This window comes from Tiliqua scincoides, chromosome 2 (genome assembly GCF_035046505.1).
Source record: "Tiliqua scincoides isolate rTilSci1 chromosome 2, rTilSci1.hap2, whole genome shotgun sequence".
Taxonomy (NCBI): Eukaryota; Metazoa; Chordata; class Lepidosauria; order Squamata; family Scincidae; genus Tiliqua; species Tiliqua scincoides.
Genome location: NC_089822.1, coordinates 239,645,560 through 239,662,278, shown reverse-complemented (window position 1 = coordinate 239,662,278; position 16,719 = coordinate 239,645,560). Strand labels below are relative to the sequence as shown.

The 16,719-nt window shown below is 44.4% G+C and overlaps 3 pseudogenes; 1 reads left to right on the top strand and 2 right to left on the bottom strand.

Annotated features, from left to right (window-relative positions):
• LOC136638965 (monocarboxylate transporter 2-like) overlaps nt 1–16,719 on the top strand; it is a 194,990-nt pseudogene that overhangs the window by 36,284 nt on the left and 141,987 nt on the right.
• LOC136642942 (5S ribosomal RNA) lies at nt 2,460–2,579 on the bottom strand (annotated as a pseudogene).
• Nucleotides 4,015–4,129, bottom strand: LOC136642593 (5S ribosomal RNA; annotated as a pseudogene).

Genomic DNA, 16,719 nt, shown 5'->3' with positions numbered 1-16,719 from the left:
CTCAACAGGGGGAAACTTGAGAACCCCTGACCTAGAGCACTGAAATGAGGTATGGGATAGAAGGTGAGACAAATCCTAACTCGGTATTTAGGGGGAAGTGCAGCGCCCTCTCCTGGGTACAGGTGGGAGAGACCTCACAGAACAATGGAGTGGATCCCAAAATGTGGGTGGCGACCCACCTGTGAGTCATGAGCCCATGTCAGGTAGCTCTCCCACCTGCCCTTGCCTCTGGATGGCTCCAAGTCAGAGCTGTTCCAGAAGCATTAGGAGGCCCTGGAGGTCTCTTCCACGTCAACTGTTTGCTTCTGAAAACTGGAAGTTTTAGAGGCTTCTGAGGCCCACAGAAGCTGATAGAGTGCGTCTGTGGCCCTGTGCAACCCAGAAGAGGCCTTAGGGGCCTTCCTTCACCTGCCACTGGGAGTACCAGGACAAGGTGGATTGTGGCACTGGTGAGATTGGGAATCGCTGGAGTAGAGAATAAAAGAAAAGGTAGACAGAGAAAGAAAAAGGTGATTTGGAAAGCACAAATGTGTTAAAATAGCTTGGACAGAAACTCACTCCCACCCTTCTCTGTAATGGGCAATATCATAGATATGTTAACTTATGAGTATAATAGACATTGAGTTCACTCTGGTTTCAGCAGAACCATGCCAAATTGCCATTCAGTGCAATTTCCAGAATGTGACCTAGACCTGCAAATCTGTTTTTAGAACATTAAACTCCATTAAACACAACACTGTAGCCAAAAGCGAGCAAAATAGTCTCAGCTTATTCTCCATCATGGAAAGGGAACTGTTGGGGCTCTTAACATAGAGAAGGCTTTCAGATCGTGGTTACGACAGAGAAACAAATGGCTGCCTTAGATGTTCGCAACTTAGGCTGCCATCCCAAACACTTTTTCTAGAGAGTAAGCCCATTGGGCACAGTGAGTTTTTGTTTCTTAGTAAACATGCATAGGATCTTGCTGCACATTTTCTTTTGGAGGCCTCAGTTTGTTCTTGCAGTTTTCCACTTGGCAAATACTCACCCACGATTTGAGCATTCAAGGTTTTCTCCTTTACACGGAACACATTAATGAATGACAAAGTCAAATGACCTTACCAGCCAAAAGGGGCTTTTAATAAATAGTAATCATATATCGTGTTTCCTCATCATCTGTGTTAATAATGCAGTGCAGGTCAATAAAATGAGTTATACCTTGCTGAGTTCTGCTTTCAGAAGATGGTTATTACTGTAAAAGAAAGATTAATATTTTTGTTTTTCTGCAGAGAGCACACTGGAGGGTTTAAAGCAGGCTGCACTCTACAACTTACATTGGAGATTGAGAGCCATTTCATTCAGATGATGCTCAGGTCTCTGCAAGAATAATGATGTGTAAAACATATTCAGCACCACAAAGCATCATTAATACAGCAATATAGAAGAGCAATCACATTAATTGCCACTGAGATAGGGCATCCAAAGTGGAATTCATCTTCTTTTTGATGGCATCACAGTGCTGGCGGTATGACAGGCCTGACTTGTGGCTTCTTCAGATGGTGGTGGGAACAAGGGGATGGACAATTTGGGATGTCCTTCATCCCAAGTCTGCAACTGCCTCCCTACATCCAGCTGGTAATGTGAGCTACATTGAGTCATACCCTGTTCACTAAAAACAAGAGTCGGATCATACACTTCTCTCCCCATGTTCCATCCTTGCACTGGGTCTATGGTTTAGAGTAGCATTTCTCAAACTGTGAGTTGGAACCCACTAGGTGGGTTGTGAGCCAATTTCAGGTGGGTCTCCATTCATTTCAGTGTGTGTTTTGCTTTTAAAGTATTAGACTGGATGCTACCATGGTATGGGACTGCATTTGGGGAAATGGCTACAGATCTGTACTTTTAAGAGGCTGCTATGTATATGCTTTTAACAATGCTAGTCAATGGGGCTTATTCACGGGTAAGTGTGGATAGGATTGGAGCCCTTGGAATGTTTGGGGAATTTTTTTAAACAGAATAGCAAGGGCTTGGGAAGGTTCTTCTTTATTTTAAATAAGTTTTTAAACTTATTGTAAATGTTTAAGGGTGCAATCCTAAAGTGCCCTTGGGCAGGCGCAACTCCCTTGTGCTGGCCCAGGAGGGTCACAAACATGTTGTAAGGCATGATTGCGCCTCCTCAAGAGTCAGCTGGGCCAGTGCAGGGACGCTGGATATAGTGTGGGCCCGCTAGCCTGCCTGTTCCAGTGCAAGATAGAACTGGGCTGTTAATTGATCAATTTGATTTTATTGTATGCGGAGGTGCTAAAAATTTTCCTGCTTGATGATGTCACTTCCAGTCATTACATCACTTCCAGTGGGTCCAGACAGATTGTCATTCTAAAATTCGGGTGCAAAAAAGTTTGAGACCCACTGGTTTAGAGAGACCGCACAACCATGTAGCCAATGGTTGGCAACCTTCAGTCTTGAAAGACTATGGTATAAGCCTACAGCACCTGGGATTCCCAGGCGGTCTCCCATCCAAGTACTAACCAGGCCTGACCCTGCTTAGCTTCCGAGATCAGACAAAATCAGGCATGTGCAGTGTAAAGGTTGCTGTGGCCATGAAAAATGCAACCATCAGCCCTGTCTTAAGCATATTTACACAGAACACTGTGTAAATGGGGGTGACACTGTGTTCAAATGGGGGTTATGCACAAGTAGCAGAGCATTGGAGGGAAAATGATGCACTTTTGCAATGTGCAGTCTTATGTTTACTTGGAAATAAGCAGTGGGCATAAAGGTAAGAGTGCCTTGGGCTGCTGCTTTTGGGCCCAATCCTATCCAACTTTCTAGTGCTGATGCAGCTATGCCAACAGAGCATGTACTGTATCCTATGTTTGGGGGGGGGGGCAGTCACTGAGGCCTCCTCAAGGTAAGATAACATTTGTTCCCTTACCTCAGGGCTGCATTGTGGTTGCATCACTATTGGAAAGTTGGACAGGATTGGGCCCCCTAGTCACTTATAATTATGGCCCTCCCACAAAAATATATAATGTCTCCTTAGACCATCAGCTGCCTTTTTTTTTTTAACAATTGCATCATGCCTCATTGTCAAATACTCTATATGCACACATATTTCTTTCTGGCTCTCTGACAGCGAGAAAGAGTGAGAGTTTTGTGTCACTCGCTTAGCATTTTATCCTAGCAAAAGTAAGGATGTATATATTTATGCAGGTTGACTTATGGGCACATGCAGTCCTTCTCGACAGGTTGTGTTCTCTGTAATGCCTGTCATTATTCTATCTGACAATGCAGCTCACAAGTTGATACACTTAAGATGAATGGGTCTTTGCAACTCACTCAAGAAGCTCATAAAGATGATATATTTTCCACTTAATGACTTGGGATAATAAATTAATTCCAGTGTGAGCTCCCATCCTCCTGCCAGTGGCACTGGGTTGAAGGCATTGTTCTCAGTGGTGTGTACACATTTTTAGATATCATATAAAGCATTAGGTGAGGTGGCCATCCCAAGGCGTTCTGAAATATTCATAATACTGAAAGAACTTCCTCTTTCATTCATCAATACAACCTTTGACAAGTGAAATGCCTCCCTTTGTATGTCCCTGAAACTTTTATTTATATATTTAGGGTCCCGTTAGGGAGAAGGGCGGGATAAAAATAAAGTTTTATTATTTATTTATTATTATTATTTAAAATTTTGATATGCTCTTTTCTAGCCAGGGTTCTTAAGGTAGTTGACAACATATTTAAAATACAATGAAACAAGCAATCAAAACTAAAAATATAACAAAATTACCATTTTTTTAAACAAACTCAGTCAACCTGTCAGTGTATAAGGTAAACAATATCAATTTGTTTATTTTATTTAAAGAATTTATATCCTGTCTTTCTCCCACACATTAGGGGCACCCAAGGTGGCTTACAACATAAAAGCACAAAACAAAATAAAAGATTAAAAGAATACTAAAACATACGATAAGGGTTGCCAAACCCCATGGTTGGCAACCTTCAGTCTCGAAAGACTATGGTATAAGCCTACAGCACCCAGTATTCCCAGGCGGTCTCCCATCCAAGTACTAACCAGGCCTGACCTTGCTTAGCTTCCGAGATCAGACGAGATCGGGTATGTGCAGGGTAACCCAATGGATCACCAAAACAATTAAAATAACATTCATTAAAAGTGCCCAGCCCATTGTGACAATAGTTAAAAGCCTTCTTAAATTAAAAAGTCTTGAGGTCCTGCCAAAAGGTCTCCAATGAGACCTATGACAGAATTTGAACATAAGTAATATCTAGTATTTTTCAACAAAGGCAAATCATGTTATAAGGTGGTGACTGATCATCCATGGATTTTTCATCTGCAAATCTGACTCAACACAAGCCCTGACCAGAATCCTCAGAACCAAAAGTCAAAAATTGTCACTACTGGTTTTTGCCTGAAAACAGGAAGTGACAGTCTTCAGCCCTCAGAACACTTTCCAGATGCTCCGGTCATGTTCAGATGTTGCAGTGAATAGCCAGTGTTTTACCTGACACCTAAAAACCATCACTACATAACAAGCAAAGGGAAATTATTTTTATCCCTTAACTGGGGGACATTTTTTAAGCCTTGTTAGTTTTCCCAGGCAAAGGACTGGGCAGCTGTCCACATAGTTTGTTGAGTCTTCTTCCTGTCCCTGCCTATCTCATCTTGGAAAGCACTGCTTCAATGCTTCAAGGCTAGACACCTGGGAATGAGATGCAAAATATGATTTGAGAGTTAAATGGGTATGTTTTAATTGATTGTAGCCACACAATTAACAGTAGGCATGTGGCCTGATAGTATTTAAACCCTCTGAGACCCTTTGGGGCTTACTCCTTGATAAGTGCATATAGGATTGCAGAGAAATGCTTGTACTATACATCTGTGTATAGATAAATGTCTTTCTAGGGCAGTGGTTGGCAAACATTTTGGCATGAGGGCCATATCATCTTTCTCACACTGTCGGGGGCTGGAAAAAAAAATTAATTTACATTTCAAATTTGAATAAATGTACATAAATGAATCCATTACAGGCATTAGAACTTATAAGAATGAATGAATTTTACTGGGCTTATTTATGTATTATGAGAAGATGAGAACTAAAATATAGGCATGTAGAATCACATAACTGTGAACTGTTTGCGACATACCTCTTGCACAGTGAAAACATTCAGACTAAGCCAGAAACACATGGAGACATAAGTTGTTCAGAGGCAATGGGGTGTCTTAAAATAATGCCCAGGGAAAAGCAGAAATCACATGAAGACTATAAAAGGCCTTGCTCTAACTCAACTCGCAGTTCGCGTCTGGCAGTCGAGACCAGCAGTCGCGGGCCAGCCCGGACTCCAACAGTCTTCAAGGGCCAGAGGCTCATTGGAGACTGGGGCCTCACTGTGGGCCGGATGGGGAATCCCCAAGGGCCACAAACAGGGTTTGTCCACCTAGGGTATTATCATTTATTTTGGTGGGCAAATTTAGATGGTTTTTCCTAGTCCTGAAATGTAGACACCTGCAAACGATATAACTGTCAGAAAAGGAGGTCAAATAGCAGCTTTGGGGCAAACTGCAGGACTCAGTGGGATGAGTTTCATCAGGGAAATGGTGCAGTGGGAATCCTCTCCATGCTATGGTCTTAACCTGGATCATCAGCCCCTCTCCCCGGTTGCTTTTTGTAAACAAAAAAAGACATCAGGAATCCCTAGCACCAGATTTAAACACATTATTAAAGTACTGTCAAGTCTGGCCCTGAGCTATAGCTTACTATGGATGAGATCAGACTCCATCTCTAGGTGCCTGTACAAATCTGCTAAATGTTAAATGAGGTACATTTTGCCTGCAGAATTCTAAGGAGCAGCAGAAATAGGCCTCAGGAGTTTTGTTGTCTGATGGAAATTGAACATCTTCATGACAAAGATGACTGCAGTCTGCCTTCGACCTTGTAGCCACAAAATGATAGGCAGTAGCAAATGTGAGAACTTGGTGTCTTCTCGGGATAGAACACAAAAGAAAGCCAAGACAGGACATAGGACACAGGACATTTGTCTTAAATGCTTCCGATTAGGTTGCCTCTGTCATGTGTGAGATCTGTTATTACTGGTTCTCCCAATGTTCTTGACTTTGAAGCAGGTGTACATATGGGAAGGGACTCCTATCTGCATCAGAGAAGCAGCTCTGGGAATTTTTTAAAAATATTTTTTCCTATGCATTTTTTCCCCCTAATCTAAATTGTACATACCTTCTCTCTCTCTCTCTCTCTCTCTCTCTCTCTCTCTCCCCCCCCCCCCCCGTAGCTATTAACCTCCTAGGGGGAAATCCAGGTACAATTCTGGCATCTGTATTTTTTACAGTGAAGCTAGTGACACCTCTGGGGGAAGGGAGGATTTGACTGGGAAATTAGTGTAAGGAAAAGGGTTAATCACTGCCTCACCCTGCACCACTTCTCCAGTCAAAAGCACTGTTCGCAGCCCCCCTCCTCCCCAGGATCCAGTTACAAATCTCCTGTGTCAGGCCTCTAAGGCCCTGGGATAACTCCTGACTGCTGAAATTTCTTCGCTTAAAATCACATATGTATTTTCAATGCTTTAAAACTCACTTTAGAAGCACTCCATGTAGCTAGTGTACATTATAACATAAGAACAGCCCCACTGGATCGGGCCATAGGCCCATCTAGTCCAGCTTCCTGTATCTCACAGCGGCCCACCAAATGCCCCAGGGAGCACACCAGATAACAAGAGACCTGCATCCTGGTGCCCTCCCTTGCATCTAGCATTCTGACATAACGCATTTCTAAAATCAGGAGGTTGCGCATACACATCATGGCTTGTACCTATTTACCAGTTATGCTTATCCCACTTTAAATATCACCAACTACCGTTGGCTAGTCCACAAAGAAGACACTCCAGAACTTCCCATCACGATATGGTTGATGATAGTCTGATAATGCACAGCCGTCTCCTTCTGCGTTCCTTGCCCACTCAATTCACCATCATTTTCTTAGAATCATAAAGTCGGAAGTACACCACAAGGTCATCTCGTCCAACCCCTTCCTGTAGAAGAAAATCCTCCTACAGCATCTCCAGCAGGTGCCTATCAAGCCTCTCCATGAAGGTCACCAGTGAGGCAGAATCCACAACCTCCCTCAGCAATCTGTTCAGCTGCCCTTAATGTCTTCACATTTCACTTTCCCCTCTAGGGAAAGGAGAGGAACAAGGCTAAGGAACATTTCTGTCAATTTCAACCTCATGTGGCTAAACCAGACATCCCAATTTCATCAATGCCTCATCCATTTTGTTCAGAACATTTAAGTTAAGATGTTCGTCAGTGTGTATATGCACACACTTTGGAAGCAAGTGAAATTGTGAAGTCTTTTCCCAAGGCCTGTCAATTCCCCCAGTAACAAAACTGTGAAAGTTGAGGGAAATCATAATTAGTGAAATTGACAAGGATCTGACTTGGTTAGTTTCAGTGGGGGGAAACTGAAGGCAACAACAAGATTTCAAATAATGAAATCATGAAAAGAGTGGAGAAAATGAGTAAAGGAGCCATGTTTATTAAAAATGACAATTTTGTTTTATTACAGAAAGCAGAATGTAAAAATTCAGTTCCCAAATGCATACAACTCTGTGGAAAAAAATGGAGTTTGAAGGACAAGTGTGCTTCAGATAGAATTCACCTGTTGGCAGGTTAAAAAAAAAAAAAAGGAAACGGGAAGGGTAAAATGTAATTAGAAATCCGTCTTCTTACATGGCATCAATTTAAAAAGGTGACACAAGTCCATTTAAAACTGTAAAGTATTTTTGTTTTTCACAAATGCACACAAACAGTGTGAGAGAGGCACAAAGTGTCATGTATAAAATCTGTCTTACTCTAATATAGTTCACAGTTTTAATACTATGAGCCAAATCCTACTTAAACCTCAGTGCAGTTTCCAGTCCATCCCAAGGAGATTTTCAGCTCATACTCTGGCGCAAGTCTGTGTTGCTCCATGAAGGCAGATCGGGCCCAGGAAGGGCTTGGGATTTCACCCTGACCTCGTTTTCTTCTCTGACTTCCTCCCTGCCCCATCACCTTCCAGTTCTGCCCACCCACCCCTGCCCCATGCCCCATTCAACCCTCTCCCAGCTTCCCTCCAACCCCCTGCGCCGGCTCACCATCTCTGGCAGACATCTAGTGTCCATCAGCGCATGGAACTGGCTGCTTGCCAATTGCGGTGGCAGCCAGCCCACGCACACTAGCCTAATCGCATTTGCGACAGCTGTAAAGGAATTTACACAAGTGGAATGTGCATTCTGCTGGTGTAATCCTCCAAAAGGATTGGCCAATATGTCATCCTGAAAGGGTACCTGGGCAGCACACTGTAAAGGCAGCATTTGTCCTGTAGAAGCAAAATAATGAATACATAAGGAGAAAGAGAAAATGTTCCTGTCTCAGCAGAACCTTCGCACATAGCTTCTGCTGTCCCAAAAGGCAAAGGATAATCCCGAACACAATAGAAAAGGCTCTCTAGCAAAATCAGGAAGAGTGGAGAGGGCCTGCTGTTGATGTATATTATGACCTTCTTGGGGGTGGGGAGGGAGAAACTGGCAAATATATTTGTTCAAATGGATGAAAGTGACCATAAGTGGACATCTACTTCTGGCATTTTTTTCCCCATCCATCCTCAGAATAGTGCAGAATTTCCTTCTCCCTCTCCTTTTCTTAGCTCAGTATATCACTGTTGATGTTTAGGACCTAGCTGTCAGAATCGCAAAGAACGTTTGAATTGCTTTATTTTGGTTCTCCTTCCCTCTTCTTGTTAAATTATCTCCACAATAAAATGTTGGTGTTGTACCTTTCACCCTTACCTCCCTCAGCTTCCCAGCTGAATCACTGAGTGCCATTGGTCACTATGCAGGGTCCCAGCACACCAGATAGCTTTCTCTCATGTGCACATATTAATGTGTATTTAAAAGCATGCCCTGTGACACAGATCTGTCCCTCTGTCTCCCTGATCAAAACATGGCTGTGAAGGGCAGGCGGCATCTGAATCCAGTACTCTCTCCTGCACACTGGTGAACAATCAACCATATGATTACTGCTGTCAGCTCTCAAAGGGCCAATCACCTGGGAGAGGCAAAAGGAAAGCAGGTTTAGGATTTACAGCCCAAACTGGTGCATGCATTCTTGGAGCAACCATGTAACCCTGTGTAATGCCTACTCAGAAGAAAGTCCCACTGAGTTTAGTGGGGCTCAATTCCAGGAAAGCGTGCAGAGCTTTCCCACTTGCAGCTTATGTCCCACTGCTCTCAGTGGAGAACCAAGCACAAGATGCAGTCATAGTCCAGATATCCTCTTCCTCTTTTCACAGCTGATAACAGCCTTCATTGGCAGCTGTGGACCGCTGCAGCCCCGCGCCTGGGGCAAAGCTCCATGATGGCCCCCCGTGGGCTATCGCTACCCCCCGTGCAGGTATCCACCCCCCCCCACTCACCAGAGGCTCATGGAGCCTTGCGCAACCATAGCCGGCACTGGAGAAACTGCTGTGAGGTTCCCCGGTGCTATAAACCGTGCTTCCGGCAAACTGGAAGCGCAGTTTCCGTCCCCATCGGAAGCCTCAGAGAGGCTTCCACAGGGTCCTAGGGGCCATCTCACCCTATGGTAGGCACGCAACTGTTCATCGGTTTGGCAAGGGTAAAGAGGAGATCACACAAGGGGGTGTGTGTGTGTGAGACACCACTATTGGCCAATTTTTTTTAAATCTTGGTATTTTCGAATAGTGCAATCATGCTATAAATCATTTGATGCGTAATTTCATGCAGAATGCAATGAAGCAAACTGCGTCGAGATATCTCTATTCTATCAAAGGTTATAGCTAGAAAACCAGTGTGGGTTGGGTGATGGTGCATCACCATGCCCATTGCATGGCAAGAAGACCACTTGGAGGCAGGCTGTGCAGCATGGCCTTTCCCAGTTTGAAGAGACACTTGGCCAACAGTCTGAGGCTAAGAGGCAAAGAAGGAAGGCCCTTAGCCAGGGAGACAGACCAGGGACAGACTGCACTTGCTCCCATTGTGGAAGGGATTGTCACTCCTGGATTGGCCTTTTCAGCCACACTAGACGCTGTTCCAGAACCACCTTTCAGAGCGCGATACCATAGTCTCTCGAGACTGAAGGTTGCCAACTAACATGCCCATTGCCTATGGTATTGCCCTACCCACTGCATGAGAGGAGGTCCATCATGGAGGTGACACGCTGGCCTCCCACACTGGGTGATGCCATTGGAGGAAATGTCTAGCTCTGCACTGAGTATGCGTGGATTTCTGTTGCATTCAAAATCTGCAGACTGGGTCACGATTTTTAGGAATACAAAAATATTTTTAATGCAGCATGCATGCATGGAGGAAAATACTTTTCTATGCATGGGAGCTACAAAGCAAAGCCTGAATGAAATAAAAACCACAATGCTCCTTTGATTCTGTCTGAGAAAGTATTGCCTAGGGCTGCAAATATTCCCTGTTATATTGTAGCTTGTATTGTGCAGGCTCCCCCTTCCGCATTTTAATACACGCTTTTCCTTCCCCATTCCTACCTCCTGAGTGTATTTTGATGTAGACTGATTTCTTCCTGTGCCGGACTTGATTTTAAAGCATCCTTTGTCTTTTGGGGGAAGTTGACCAAAGCTGTATGCAGTGTCAAAGTGTAACCACTAGAGTTCAATCTTGCGCTGCATTCGGTGCTCTTCTTGCAATAGGAAATCTATCTCTTAATTCACAGCATGACCTTTGGCTTTTAACGTCAAATTTACTTAATTTACCAGTTCTTTCCAATGTAGTTAAGGCTTCTAGAATGATAATCATATCAATTACTGCATCTGAACGATATGACTGCCATAAACCTAGTTACAGGTGATTTATACGCGGAGGCAGAAATATATAACTTTAAGTGAGATCCTCTGCTGAGCAGTTCTGTTGCTTACTACAGATGCTTAAGTTTAGATACATTAGTAACTGTTTGCTACAGAAGACTGCAATGACTAAGGTCTGGTTCTTATCATGCTTGGATTGGATGAATTGATGATGTGTTTAATTCCCATGCCAGTGTGCCTGGTCCATAGGAAAGCAATCACCCCATCTACTATGTGGTTTCCCATTTCAAACATTGTCAGAGGAGTATAAGTGACAGATTTATCAGATAGGTTCCATTGAAAAATAACATTTATATAGTGCTTCCTGGATGTTCAAAGTCCTTCCATGTATTGTCTCAATGTTGTCCTAAAAACATTGTATAGGAAGTATTATGAACCTCCTATTAGATCTAATGGAATGGCTTGACTATGGCTGCTACTTAGCAGTGGCGTCACTAGAGGGGTGCGGGCCGCACCGGGTGATGCGCCGGGGGATGACGCGCCCGGGGGGTGATGCGCTAACATTGCAGCTTTAGGAGCTACCCCATCATGCCATACACCGTTGGATGCGGAATGTCCAGCAGAATGCAATGCAAAAAATCACAATGAAATTGCTCCTTTTGTTCAAACGTTATGGCCAAAAAACCAGAAAGAAAAAAAGCATGGATCCCTATGGAAAGTGAAAGTGAGCCATATCGCGCATTTACTTGTGAGTAGGCATACTTGCCATAGTCCTTAGGAAAGGGCAGGCTGAGAAGAACCCAACAACACCAGAATGGTTCTGATCCAATGAACGCAGCCCCCAAAAAACACCCAAGAAGGAGGTTCCCCACTCCCAGCTGCGAGTCTATTGAGCCTGAAATGAACCCACGTGGCGGCGTTTACTCACGAGTAGGTAACTTGCCATAGTCTGTCGGAAAGGGCAGGCAGTGAGGACTCCAACAACATCAGAATGGTCCTGATCCAATGAATGCAGCCCCCCAAAAAACCCAAGAAGGAGGTCCCTCCCTCCCTCCCAGCTGTGAGTCTATGGAGCCTTATGGAAAGCAAAGCAGCCTCTCAGTCACATTTACTCGCGAGTAGGCAGACGTGCCTTGGCTTGTGGTCAGGCCAGGCAAAGGGGAATATGAGGACACTAGAATGGTTCTGATCCAATGGAGCTGGAGTGCAACAAATGCCCCAGAAGGCAGCCTCCCCGCCCCACTAAAAAGGACAAAAAAAGAGGCTTGAACTGGTAAGGGGAAAGTTTTCTATTTTGCACTTGCAAAGCCAGGTGGGTCTTTATCTTGATATGCTTGAAATAGAAGAGCTTCAAACTGGGCACTGGGGAAGGCTGGAAATCTCACTGTTCTTTTTTTTGGGGGGGGGGGGTGTTATTGCAGGCAGACTACAGAGTAAGCCCCATTGACCACAATAAGACTTACTTCAGAGTAGATTCACTTGGTGGAACAGGACTGGCTCCCTCCTATTTAATTATTTCTTTTATTTTAATTTAATTATTATAATTGTTTATTTTAATTTGCTTGATGATGTAACTTCTGGCCATGACATCACTTCCAGTGGGTCCTGGACAGATTGTCATTCTAAAAAGTGGGTCCCAGTGCTAGAAGTTTGAGAATTGCTGCAATAAGGTGTTAGTAAATTGACAGAGGTGTGTGTGTGTGTGTGTGTGTGTGTGTGTGTGTGAGAGAGAGAGAGAGAGAGAGAGAGAGACTCTACAAGTTTTCCAAATCACTAAAATTGGACTTTGTAGGAATAATCCCATCATGTTATATATCAATCAATGCGTAATTTCATGCAGAATGCAATAAAACAAACCACATTGAAATATCTGTGTTCTAACAAAAGGTATAGCCAAAAAACCAGTGGGGCGGGGCAATGGTACATCACCATGCCCACCACCTGGGGTGTTGCCCTGCCCACTGCATGGGGTGACGCTCAGGCCTTCCGCACCAGGTGATGTGAATCCTAGTGATGCCACTGCTACCTAGTGAGTTGATAGCAAAGTGCTGAACCAGGGAAGTCCTGATTTATAGTTCTGTCTCTTAGGGTGCAATCCTAACTTTTGAGCACCAACTTTTGAACACTGAGGTAAGGGCAATGCAGCTCTGAGATAAGGGAAGAGGAGACCTCCATGACTAGCACCTGACTCCAGGATGTAGCCCATGCCCCACTGGCACAGCTATGTCAGTGCTGGAAAGTTGGTTAAAATTTGGGCCTTAGTCACAGTTCTATAGCAGCTCTCAGTGGAACTGAATGGAACAGAAGTTTGGGGGTGGCTGACAATGGGGAAGATCAGGGGCAATCCATGTTAATCTGCCATCTGAACTCACCCCCAAAGTCTGCCATGCAACCCCCAACGCATCAGCACATGCACACTCTCTCCACCAGCAATGTGTGCCAGCATGCACACACATCTGCACACACCCTATTTGTCCTCATGCTCCAGTCCAGTGTTGCTTTTTGTAAAGTGGCTCAGTAAGCAGAATCCTACAAACAAAACTTCTCCACTCCCACCATTCTCTCCTCTGTATCCTTTGCAAGAAGTGGCAGCAGAGATAGAGAAGGAGAAAGAGATAACTCTTCTCTGTCCTTCTTTCATGGAGCAGCCAAATGCACCAGTCAGCCCACCCACTGGTATTCCTGGAGGGGGGGGGGGCAAAATGCTAAGTTTCTTTAGGTGTCTTCAGAGCCAGGTGTCTCCAGAGCCAGTCATGGCTGCAAAAGCTTTCACAGCCATGACTGGCTCTGAAGGCAAGGAGGAGGGACTGCTTTATACCAGCGGCCAGGCGACTGAAGAAACTTAGCATTTTGTCCCCACTCCAGGAAAGCTGGTGAACCCACCAGCTTGCCATCTCCCCAAGACCACTGCCCGAAGCAAGGTCTTTAGCTGACTTCATGGCTGGACCATCCCTGGGAAGGGGCTGTACTCACTGAAACACAATATATTATTGGTGTCCTGACATATCACAATGAAAGTTGGTATGCACATCAGTTACATCTTCTCTCATTAGACCAGGATTGTCAAACTCATTTCATACAGCAGGCTGAATAGGATTCATGGCGCCTGCTGAAGGCCAGAAGTGATGTCATTAAGCAAGAAGTGATGTCATTAAGCAGGTGATGACCAAAATAAGTACTTTTTTCTTACTTAGGACCTCATTAGCTACCAAAGACAGAAGAGAAAATATGCAAATCTTGATCATATTTTCAAGATATGGAAGTGCCCGATTATCAAGTGGATTGCAGTGCCTTTTAGCAGTGCCACTTCTGCCAAGGCGTCACTTAGTGGGCCCCATCTGGCCTTACGTTTGACACCCCTGCATTAGACATTCAAACACTGAATTGATCCTAGCATGCATTGCTAAGGGATGGGGAAGGAAAGATAGAAAAGAAACATTATAACAGGACATGGGTGGGGGGAGAGGTGGCGGTGGGTTTGGGAGAGAAAGAGCTGGAACAGCACAGCAGGGAGACCACAAAGCTTTTGAAGAGGGAAGAGGTGGGGGCTGCAGCCAGGCTTTTGGGAGCTGCCAAAAAGGGCCTTGTGGTGGATCACCCTGTTCTAAATGGAACTATCATACAAAACATGCCCCATAGAAATATTTGTGTTGTTGTAAATCCCATTCCTCAAAAATGAAAGCACCCCATGACTATCCCCAAAGCAACAAACCTAATGGATAGGGACCTGCTTCTCTTTGTCATGATTAGAGCCAAAAAATCTCATCCCGGCTCAAAATATCTTATTAAGCTCAAAGAAAGGTCAGGACAATTGCTCTTTTTTCTTAAAACCGAAGAACTGGGCATTTTATTTTATTTTTTTGCCATGCTTTTCTGGGACATATTTCAACACATATTTCAATGACAAATGACAATAATTTGTCTGGTATCTGGTCTCAGAAAGGTCACTGCAAAAATTCAGAGACAATACCCTGTAGTATATTGAACATGAGCAAACATACAAAGAAATGCATGTCAGATGAGGGGCCTATTTGAAAAGCACACATCCATTTTTCCTTCTGATTTATTTTGTTCCAGACAGCTTAAAAAAAAAATAAAGATAAGGCTCCTGTAGCAATGGAGACTGAAGCCCAAGCGAGATGTGATACTAATTGCGTGTGATGCTAAAATGCAAAAAGGGTTTAGCTGCAAATCTAGCTCCCTCAGTGCTTCTGAGTAGTCCATATGTGATGTAACATCATGGCAGAACACTGGTGACAGCCAGTCAGATGGACACAATTGATGCAGAGAGGTTTCATGTCACATAGCCCTATCCTATCATATCCTATCCTCCGCCACTCCATAGAATGCAGCCATACCAACAGAGTGGGGGTGATCAGATGGCCAATGAGAAGTAAGTAGTTTACTAACCTCCTGGTAAGCCATCTGATCACTTATGGGCCTCCTCAGCTTCATTCCAGCTACTTTGGAGGCCTTGATCCCTGGAGAGGAAAGGGGTGGGTGAGTTGGAAAATGGGGGATAGGATCCGGTGTATGCTTTTACTGTGGCAATCCACCCCTCCAGCTCACTCCCCACCAGGAGTGTAGCTGCGGGGAGGCAAAATGGTAAGTATTGCAGGCTCCGCGACACGCTGTGTAAGTGGCCCCTCCCATTTGCTGGGAGGGCCATTTATGACCATGGCATATCTGCTGCTTCTCACTGCTCTTCATGTTAATGCAGTTGATGTCAGTTAAAATTCAAAGTCATCGTTGTCCCCCCTCCGAAATCTTGTTTTCATTTTCCATTTCAGACACACACACACACAGAACTGTAAAAACCCCTGGATGACATACACGGTGCAATGATTGAGGCAACTCAGCTCTAACTAAGGGCTATCATCTCTCATAAATAAGATCCAAATATTCGGCTCACATTATAAATCAGCACTAGTTACACATTCTGACAGCACCAGATGTCATCTCTGAAATGAACTGCAGCTGTTCAGCTCAACACTTTGAACAATGCATACGTGCTGAAAAAGATATACTGAATATACACGCAGCTGGATTCTATGCATTTTGGCATGGAAGGATATCTCACTGTGTTCAGTTATAGACTGAATCCCAGGCAATTGTGCAGAGGGTTGCAGTTTTTGAAACCCGTTCTATGGAATCCAATATTCTGGGTTGCAATCAGGAGTGATGGCTGGACTTTTTCCTTTGAATTTTAGAGACGGAGGCTCAATTGAGCAGGTAAATGTGTACCATTTCAGACTGCCTGTGGAAGATCACACCAATGCATAAAGGTTCTCTCTGCATAGAAAATTAGTATGTCAGGGAGCAGACTAGGACAGAATGTGTCTCCTTGAAATAATATCTCCTAGCATTTCAGGAGAGCTTTTCATGGAGGGACATTTCAACATAGGCGCCTCCATCTACACTCTGTGAAGTACAGTTGACTCTCAGTACCCATGGGAAGGTTCGTTCCTGGACACCCCCCCCCCCATGGATATCGAAACCCGTGGATAATGGATTCTTCAGGTGGGGTCCATCAGAGGACGTCCAGACATGACTGAAAGCATCTTCTGGTCACATTGGGAGGTGTTCCGAGGCCCAGAGAGGCTGTACACCTCCCTGCGCTTCAGAAAGCCTCCCTGACCTAACCAGAACATAAGAACAGCCCTGCTGGATCAGGCCAAAGGCCCATCTAGTCCAGCGTTCTGTATCTCACAGCGGCCCACCAAATGCCTCAGGGAGCACACAAGACAACAAGAGACTTGCATCTTGGTGCCCTCCCTTGCATCTGGCATTCTGACATAACCCATTTCTAAAATCAGGATGTTGAACATACACATCATGGCTTGTAACCCGTGATGGATTTTTCTTCCAGAAA